Raw genomic sequence first — 9,911 nt, forward strand, 5'->3', positions numbered from 1 at the left:
TGGTGGACTTGGCAGTGATGGGTTAGCGGTTGGACTCGATGGTCTCAAGGGTCTTTTCCAACCTTAACAATTCTGTGATTCTAAGTGAGGCTCCTGGGCAAGACTGGATGAAGAACATCTACTTTATGAGCTGTACAGTCTTACCCAGAAGGAGGATTTAGACACAAGATAGACAGACAGCTATGGGTTGTACCTGTCTTTCTTCGTTATGAGGGCGGTGAGGCACTGGAACAGGTTGCCCAGAGCAGCTGTGGCTGCCCCATCCCTGGCAGTGCTCAAGGCCAGGTTGGACGGGGCTTTGAGCAACCTGATCTAGTGGAAGGTGTCCCTGCTCATCACAGGGGGGTTGAACTAGATGACCTTTAAGGTCCCTTCCAACCCAAACCATTCTATGTTTCTATGTCTTCAGTGTTAGATGTCAGCAGCACAGAGGGTTTAAGCGTGGCCTTGGAGGCGAGCATCTACAATTACAGCTGCACTTATCTATGCAGGCAGACCTGAGGCGCTCTGCCCTGCCCTGCCTGCTCCGAAGCCATGCTGGAACAGCACCTTCCCTTTGTGCAGGGCTCGTGGATGCTCTGCCCTAAAGTGGCTCTGACCACTGGCAGGGTCCTGACCTGCATCTGTCTGATCCCACTCCTGTAGGCAGAACCTGTGTTCCTTCATGGACCCTCATTCAAGACTCGCTCTTCTGTGCCTATGGTGTGTCTCCTTCCAAACACAGTAAGGAAACTGAAATCGTTAAAATTATTTTCTCTCTGGCACCAAACTTATTTGGGAATCCATAATTCAGGAAAAGGCTACATTCTGATACACCTCCTCAGCCTTTTCAAGAGAAAATAACTTTTGCAGACTGCAGATTTTGTTCTGAAGAAATGTTTTGGAGAAAAAAAAGAAATCCAGTAATTACTTGCTTCATAAGAACATTAAAAGATGCTGTGTGAGTCAGAAGAAAAGGATGAGGTTTTCCTTTTTTTAGTGTACCCTGAATTAATGAGACACCACCCTGTGTCTTGGATAGGGTTACTTTTCAGGAACATCACATACTTTCAAAAATGGGAAGAGAAAACAAAAGCAAAACTAAGCTTTTCTTTTGTAGGGCACAGATTCAGGCCTGCAGTGGAGGCCCTCTTCACTGCCTCGAGGAGTTTAGATATTCAGAGATAAATTTGAGTCAGGATTTTCAAAGTCTTGATTAACTTTGTTCCGTTCCTTAAGCCAGATATCAGTAGTAAGCTAACGCATGGGTTCTTTCCTCTGTGAAAGCAATTCTTATATCCTTTACAAAAGAGGAAAGAACACCCGCGAAACACTGCTGTTTGGGTGGTGGCAAACTTCGCTGTCACTCCTAGCTTTGGGTTGTGTTTTATGGGTAAACAAGAACAAGATGGGTGCCATGTTAACGATAGCAACGTGTAAAATTAGGTTCTGTAGTAAGTACTGTGAACCTTCTCAGCTAAAACTCCCCACAGACCACTAAGTTGCATTAAGGCATTGAACGATATTATATAAATTTTTTGCACTCCTAAGTTATTAAAACCCCTACACAGAAGATGCTGCAATGCTGCACAATGAAGCTGTAAAACTTGACATGATTTGCTGTTGCAATTCTGATGTGACCTTCTCATACACACATCGCCTGTAATTACACACCCCAGATTCTTTTTAAGCAGGGACGATATGAATCTCTTTAACAATCACCATGCACTTTTCTGTTTTATCTCATTTAACTGGCTTTCCTATGAAATATACCTTTCACATCCTCCAACTTCAGGAAAGTCAGAACCCCAGGGGCTTTTCTGTGGCTTTAAGATCTAAATTCAGCTGATCTAAAATTATAAATTCTAATTTAGCAGCTGTTAAAAAGCCCCTCTCTCAAGCACACAGGTAGCATTATATATTGTTACAAAGAAGAAATAAGACACAGCATGATCCAAGCTAAATTTGTTAAATGCCTGTTACAAACCCGCTTTGTTTTTCCACTGTTATATATTTGGGGTTGGTTTTTTCAGACCAGTCAGCATTTTTATAGTATTTTCTGTGTTCGGTGCAGAGCACACACTGATTACAGACACACTTCTGTGTGCTCTGGCTATCCGAAATTGTGCATCCACAAAAGAAAAATTCTACAAAAGGCGACCATGCTTGAAAGGATTTTTAACAGGTGGCTTATGCAACACCAATTAGGAACAACATGGCATAAGCAAGGATTAAAACACCCATGGTGGTTCCACAGCCTACACGAGAGCACCTTCTTCCTTCTCTTCTTCCTGCGCGTCTTGGGCCACCTTCCAACCTCTGCAACACACGAGGCAGGGATCCTGCAACAACTTGCCTCCTGCACGATTCAACCATTAATCAATTCTCTGGCCCTCACCATCTCCCTCCTACACCATTCTTCCTCAGACATATATTGAGGTGTATATTCTCAGCAAGGCAACATATGCATTTTCACTCAGAGCTGTGCATCAACCTTAAACTTTTACATCCTACCCTCTCCACGAGGAGGTCAGTCATATTTTTCATTTAGATGGCTGGAGAAGCTTTTGCTACTTGCTTTAATTTCTTTTGCAAAGTTTAAATTTTTTTTGACACCTTAGCAATTCCTACTTTTCCCTATTCTTTACATTCCCAATCTGCTTCACACATAGCTCCTTATCAGTCTAAGGTGCTTTCCTGAGTTTGTTTCTCCCCTCCTTGCTAGGGACATTAGCCCCATAAAGTTTTTACCCCCTAAGGCTCCGCCATACTTATGTCAGAACTAGCTGACTGCAACGATTAGCTTCTTTCATTTTTCAAACTTTGCTCTTAAATAAAAGCAGCAAAGGCTCAAGTGCAGGGCCGCTAAGCTGGGCCACGTAGCTCTGATGTGGGCGCACATACACTCCTAACTGCCAGTTCTTTTATCTCTGGTGGCAGACCGTAACTTTCAGCCACCAGCTACTCTCTCACTCCAGGCAAAAATGTTCTGGACCCATTTCTAGGTATTCTATGGTACAAAGGCAGAGGTCTAGCGTGTTCGGGACGCAGGGACCCGAGACTGCAGCAATACAAACTGCTTGGTATTTTTCTGTTGCATTTGTTTTGCTTTTAATTTTTTTTTCTTTTGTAAGAGCTACCGTTGTCTAATGAGGGAAACCAGCTGCACCTCTCTGCAAACAAGGGAAGCATGCAGAAGTGCTTTCAGATGCAGGTGAGCAGTGTGTTTATATGCCTACGAGGGCTGGCATATAGCTCAGCACAGGTCATGGGTTGCCTGCAAGACGACTCTAGATGGAGTTTGGTTCCAAGAACAAGAACATACACCCTTCTTTGTTAAAAGTCTAAGAATATTTAAGAGAAGGAATTACCAACCCAGAATGCTTTCATCTGATCCCTGCGTGGCCTCATAGGTGGTCAGCGTCAAGCTAGTTTTGACAGTGGCTCATTACAAGGGACAACGGATACTCCAGATCTGTATATGAATGGCTGGTCGATAAAGGGAAATGGTCAAGCAGCAGAAAAATGATCAAGCATCAGGCAAACACCTACAATCCTTGTAAGCAACCTTGTAACTCTCTAGTTTGAGGTTAATACATAGAAGTTATACCCTATTCCTGTCCAATTTCTAGAGTTCCTGAGTTCTTGTTGACCATAGCTTTTCTCTGTTGAGACAGTTTTTAGGCAATGTCAAATTGATTATAGTTCTGGACCTGTCTCCAACAACTATGGTGAAATTCTCTTTACATTTTACAACCATATGGCATCCTACCCCTGCGTGGCACTTTTTCCTAGAATAAGTATCATGAGCTTTCATACGTAGGCATTCAGATGTATTAGTGGGCAGGCACTGTCTCGGCAATGTAGCGACCATGCTTCAGACCATCAGGCACTCCCTGCTGCAGGAGCAGGGTCTGTCCAATGTCAATCTATTTCCACTTTCTCCATCCAGGTTTCCCATAAAGTATGTAGTCTCCTGGGGTAGCACGCTACGTTCAGCAAACACAACTGCACAGACCTTTGTCACTGGCCAAACCAAGGCTTCAGCGCTACCCTAGAATTTGAGGCAGCATGGAGTAGGTGTATGGCTTTTTATGTTTGTATATAGGGTGTGTAGGTCTGTCTTATGACAAGAAGTTCAGTCGCTATACATTTTATTCAAGAAGGCATCATACTAGATCCCGTTTTAACTCTGAGACTAGAACATCCATCTCTCAGGCAGTCAACTTCCCAAGTACAGTTAATTCTACAGCAAATGGTCTGAGCCAGCATGAGTCTTATTCATGCATTAAAAGCATGAGTAAGAATTTTATACCTCCCTAAGATAGCCTTTGAGGGCTGTGGCATTGCCAAGGCAATCCTGCTTTCCTCCCATATTACAAGAAGTCCAACTCCTACTGCTGGGCCAGACATCACCCTGGTTCTCTCTGACAAGTCCCACAGGCTGGAACACACCACGGCTTCAGTTCCCCCAGTACAAAAATCTTGAACAAACTAAGACAAGAGAATCTTCATGAGTCCTATTGTTCTGATATGACTTTGGAAATTTTGCAAATTTTCTCTTTTTAATTTTCAGAAACAAATTCCCACATGTTCCGCCTCTAGTCTTCCATCTGCTGACACAAAGTTTAGGAATCTATCCCAGTCTATCCCTGCCTTGACATGTTCTGCCTCACAGCAGTTATGGGTGGTGACTATCGTTGTTAAATTGATGTTGTTGTTCGCTCAGAAGAAAAGTTTTGTTCAAGAACTAGAAGTTGTCTATAAGACACAGACCATAACACAAACCAGCTACACAGAATGTCTGTTCTGGAATATGAATTACACTCCAGCAGGCCTTTTCCCCGTATTTATTCCTCTAATTCGGTAAGTTTGGAATATTTGCTCAAGACAGAAATATTTGTAGCTTTCTAGTTTCAAATGAAGTCACATGTTTCTGATCTTCCTCTTGGATGAGGGGAGAAAAGGGGATAAAATAGAGAGAACCTCAAAATGACCAAGACACAACCTGAGCTCATTGGCAGCATCTTCATTCGTCTTTTCTTTTACTTGAGCAACATCCAGCATTTATTACTTCATCTTGTTCCTTTTTCATAACTGATTGTGAGATGATCCTAGAAAGGAATTCAAACTCACTTGTTAGGGCATTTGTACCTTTTCTTGCCAGAAGAAGTTATCATTCCATCTGGCTTTGTTTCTCTCTGGCTAAAGGTTTGGTTTAGAAGCACTCATGTTCATCCCAAAAGGTCTGTTATGCAGGACGTGACCTAATTATGATAACACTGCCCACAGGACTTCCCTGACTTCTTTCTGAGTCAAACAGCCTCAGTTTACAAGGAATCATCTTCAAGAAAATTAAGTTATTCTTGAATTTTGATATTTCCCTTAGGGGACAATCTATCACTGCTCCTGCTATAGTGAACATTGGGGTAATTAACCTTGGTACTAAGAATTTGCACCTTTTGTATAGCTTGAACACGTTTCAGCTACTGAGTATTTCTTTATCACTAACAGACTGAAGTACTGCCTGCTATAAAATTTCTCATTTTATGATCAAGTCACTACTTCTTTTATTGGGCTCAGGGAGCTCCGAAAATTTATTCTTCTACAATAAGGAACTTTCCTAAGGCTTTAGGTTTTCCTACATCTCTGCCCTATATCCTCTTTAGCTCTTCAACAGTGCTTTTGTATTGCAGACACCACGCCTGACTAAAATATCCTGATAGCAGACATGTCCACATAGGACGTAGGAACTTTTCCCTATTCCTGCCCCTTTTTAGCCTTTGTACATGCAAGTCCTTTTTTTTTTTTAGGCATTTCAGAAAGCATCATTCAGCTGGGAGCTCGTGGGCAAGAGGCAACGTACAATGACTTCCATGTCATCTTCTGTTCTGTTCTCCTAATTATTTCAGGTAATTAGGAAGGGCCAGAAAACCAAAATGGATTCAATTTCTCAGCAGTGGCTGGTTCTGCTTGAATTGAGTTTAAGATAGCCATTGGAATGGGTTTGTTCTTATTCTATCTTTTAGGAGAAACAGAAATTTGTATTTCAGTAATGAGCCGTGCAGGCAAGATTCTGCACGGGAACACTCCGAGTAGGCAGGGTTGCTTCATTTACCTCCCCATGCTTTTTACCAGAGCCTGTGTCTCTTGCTGAGGGCAAAATCTTGCTCCCTTTTCTGCAGCTTGGGCCAGTGTGAGGAAAACAGCAAGTGATAAAATGGAACAAGGGAAATCCTGACAAAAGTTTTCTCTACAAAGGTAATTAAGCTTTGGAAGACATTGCCCAGAAAGCCTACTGGATCTCTGCCCCTGCAGGTTTTCAGGACTCAACTGAATAAAGCCCTAAGCAACCTTGCCTGAATTCAGTATTTACACTGGTTTGAGCATGAGGTCAGAATATATGACCCTGATATGATATATGATACATAAATATATGATGTCCTTTTTAACCCGAACAATCCTATGATTTAGAGGTCCTGAGGCCCTGTTTGCCCAGAAAGACACAGCCTTTGGCATCCATACAGGACATATTTGGGCTATCCATGCATCACCTTCAGTAGCTGTAGGTGTTAACAACATCTCTTGTGCAGCAAGAAACATGTATCAGTGAAAACAATCTTCTTCCCAGAGAGCTGAGTTTCGACAGTAACGGTCATCTAAACACAGCAGTTTAATACGAAGTGAGGCATCTAATCTGAACTAGTTGTGTGTATTCTCCCTATAGAGCCTGAAGAACAACAAGCATTTCCAGAGGTAAACAACTGTATTTCTCTTAGATTTTTAATTAAAAGGGCATCTGGAGTGCCCCCCTTTACCTCCAATGGCTGTAGAAGGAGCCAAAATGCTTAATTTTTCAGATAGTTATAACTTTGAAGAGATTCATCCTAACCTAAGCATAGGACAACTTTTACAATGTTCCCATGAGGCTGCTAGATTAGCCTTACATGATTCCACCTCCACTCTCCAAAGCCTTCGTAGAAGGGGGAAGGAGGAGATGGAAGAAAGGACAGGGTTGGCAGTAGAGGCAAACCAGTAAGAAACCCGGCCTCTAGCAGGCCCAGAAAGGAGTTCCAAAATGGAAGGAGCATCACAAAAAAAATTCATGTAAAAGCCTCCTGTTTTTACAGGGAAAACATCAGGCTGTGTGCTTCTGCTCACATGCTTGACTATCAAGCAGGTTTCTGAGCACTTGACAAGTCACAGATCTTTGTAAAACCAACTAGAGCCGTGTGAAGCACTTTTCTTTCTGTTTTTAATGGCACAAACATTCGACCTGCTTTTTATGCATTAACAGCAATAAGCTACCATGAAAGAACCATGGTTCAGAGGATGCAGAGAGACGTAGTTTCTTGGGGTGGATGACTCAGTGAAGAACTCTGCTTGCAAACAAGCAAGGAAACTTAATCTGTTCTAGAGAACTAAATTGCCCATGCACTCTTTGTAAGCATGCAGGACTGTCCCTCCAAAAAAATGACAAATGTATATATACCTATATTTTAAAAAATCACCAAACTGGCAAGAGTCCAAATGATTAACAGCAAAAATCAAAAAGCCAAGCTAGTTCTTGGGACCAAAGACAAGGGAGACTAATATGGATCAGTTGGAGCTTTGGAAATGGCCTAACAGCTTTCTCTATATTTGTGATTCCATTTCACCTCTTTTTGCCTCCAGGGATCAAATGTTGTGTTGCATTCAACATGCGAGACATTTTCCAGTTTCCCCCACCTCAACAAGACCTGAAAGACTGTCACCAACTGGCAAGCAAGAACCTGTGAAACAAAGCCTCCAGCAACCAAAATGGAAGGGCAATTTTCACCGTGACTGAGTGAGTCTCCACAGTATTCCTAGAACATCTACTGGAGGTGTCAGACACACATAAACTTCGTGTTCTAAAGACTTTTGCCCTTAGACAAGCATTCCAGTGATTAAAATTGCACTGCTAGATCATATTTTACTTGTTGTGGTATATTTATAAGCTAATTTTCCTGAAAAAACCAAAAACCAAACCATTGTGTCATTTGATCCTCCAACTCTACAGAACTGCTACTTCTCACAGAAGCAAGCTACTTTGCCTGAAGGACACCATCATAATCAGCCTTCCATATAATCACTCATTGGTGCATCCTTTTTTATTGCTGTTTCAAAACTTTCTTTGTAGAAATTCCTCACCATTTTCTAAACCTTTACTATTAGCCTCTTTAGCAGACGTCACACAGAAACCACATTCACCAGATTCATGCCAACGAACTCCCTTCCAGTATAATGCAACCCTCTTTCTTTCCCCACCCACGAGTAGTGTTGCGTTAATACATTAGTCTTCTACACCTGACCTGTTAAGAAATCACTTTATATTCCTTAAAAAAAGAACCTATCTCAGGAATCAACAAATCCTCCGGAATGGCTGAGCTGTATCTGTTATCTATCCTTTATGGACCTACAATCATCTTCATTTCTCCTTTCCTAAAGATGGAGAAATTTCCATAACCAACACAGCTCACTCACCTCTTCAGGAATTCAGGATAATGGAAGCAAACGCACTCAAGGATTGGGCAAGGATTGCAAATCCAGATCATTGACAAGTCAAAACGAGTGGTTGTTGGGAATGGGAAAGCTACAGCATTTTCCTCTTCCAGTTGCTCTTACCTGCTTTAACATCACCTTAACATTTTTATAAACCCAGCAACTCCACTGCTGAAAACGTTCCTCTCTGATTTGAAAAAAAGTAATTTATTCTGGGCTGGAGCCACCTTTTTGTCCAATGATACTCCACTTAACTGGATAATCCTCAAAGCCTTTTGAAACTCAGACTGCAGTTGTTAAGACCCCTTGTAAATGCCTAACGAATCTGTCCTCCTTTGAACACCTTCGGGGTCTATATCCTTGCCCAACATCCAAATCCCCTGGAGAAGTTGAAGACTAACAGGCTTCACCTTGGGTGTAAATACTCCGTCTTCATCCCTAAATACGCTTTGTTACAGTGCCAGGTGTTTTTTAAACAATTACCCTATTAATTAAATCTCTCCTTACACCATGTAATTCAAATAGCTCATTGCTTAACCTGCCACATCTGTGGCAGAGAAAAGAGCATGTAAGTACAGGATATGTGAATGCACCACACAAAATTTCAGAACTACCATCTTAGCGGTCACTTGGCTTTGAACAATTACCAACAGCAGAAGATTAACCAGTGTCTCCTACCTCATGATTTGATCCACTGCAGACATCTTCAGAGAGAATTAATTTTTATGTTTATTAAATCCATACTAGATATTTAGCCCACCTTTCATTTCCTAGTGTTTAGGCTGAACTAAAATAAAGACCAAAAAGGCCCAACAAGGTATTCCTGCTTACAGGCAAAGGTTATTTTAACATAGTCTTACCTATTACAGACGGTGAGATGGGGATATAATGTTTTGGTTAGTGAGTTTTAGGAGTTCCATTCGCACATCAGCCAAAAGTTGCTTTCAGCTGTGCATTAATTTCATATTTATTTCCTCTAAGAGAACAGAAGAGTAGGATAATAGCAAGACAAGAACCTTTAAACACTCAGGCTTCAGTTCCAAGGGAGGTTGGATGTCCTCCTTCCCTTCTGATGCCTGACTGCCACCCTGTGGCTATTCCACAATGTTCAGGTTCCATGTTTTAAGACTGAACTGTGAAGCCAAAGGGCTTCCCCTAAATGTCAAGTTTGGGGCCGCTGTGGTTCCAAAAAGGTGCATCTCAATGCACATTCAGAGAATCTGAAAAGGGTTTTGGACTTGCATTTGAATATTGTTGTAAAATTTCAATATTAGAAGTTGCGGGGTAATCTGTCACCGTGGACTATAAACACCCCAGAGTAATCACAGAAACTGAAGAAGTTGTCATACCTCTTATTTCTCCTCTAAGGCTGTCATACACCTGGAGAACTTCCAGCAAACTCAGCTTAC

Source organism: Phalacrocorax carbo, chromosome 5, assembly GCF_963921805.1.
Source record: "Phalacrocorax carbo chromosome 5, bPhaCar2.1, whole genome shotgun sequence".
In the NCBI taxonomy this organism is placed as follows: domain Eukaryota; kingdom Metazoa; phylum Chordata; class Aves; order Suliformes; family Phalacrocoracidae; genus Phalacrocorax; species Phalacrocorax carbo.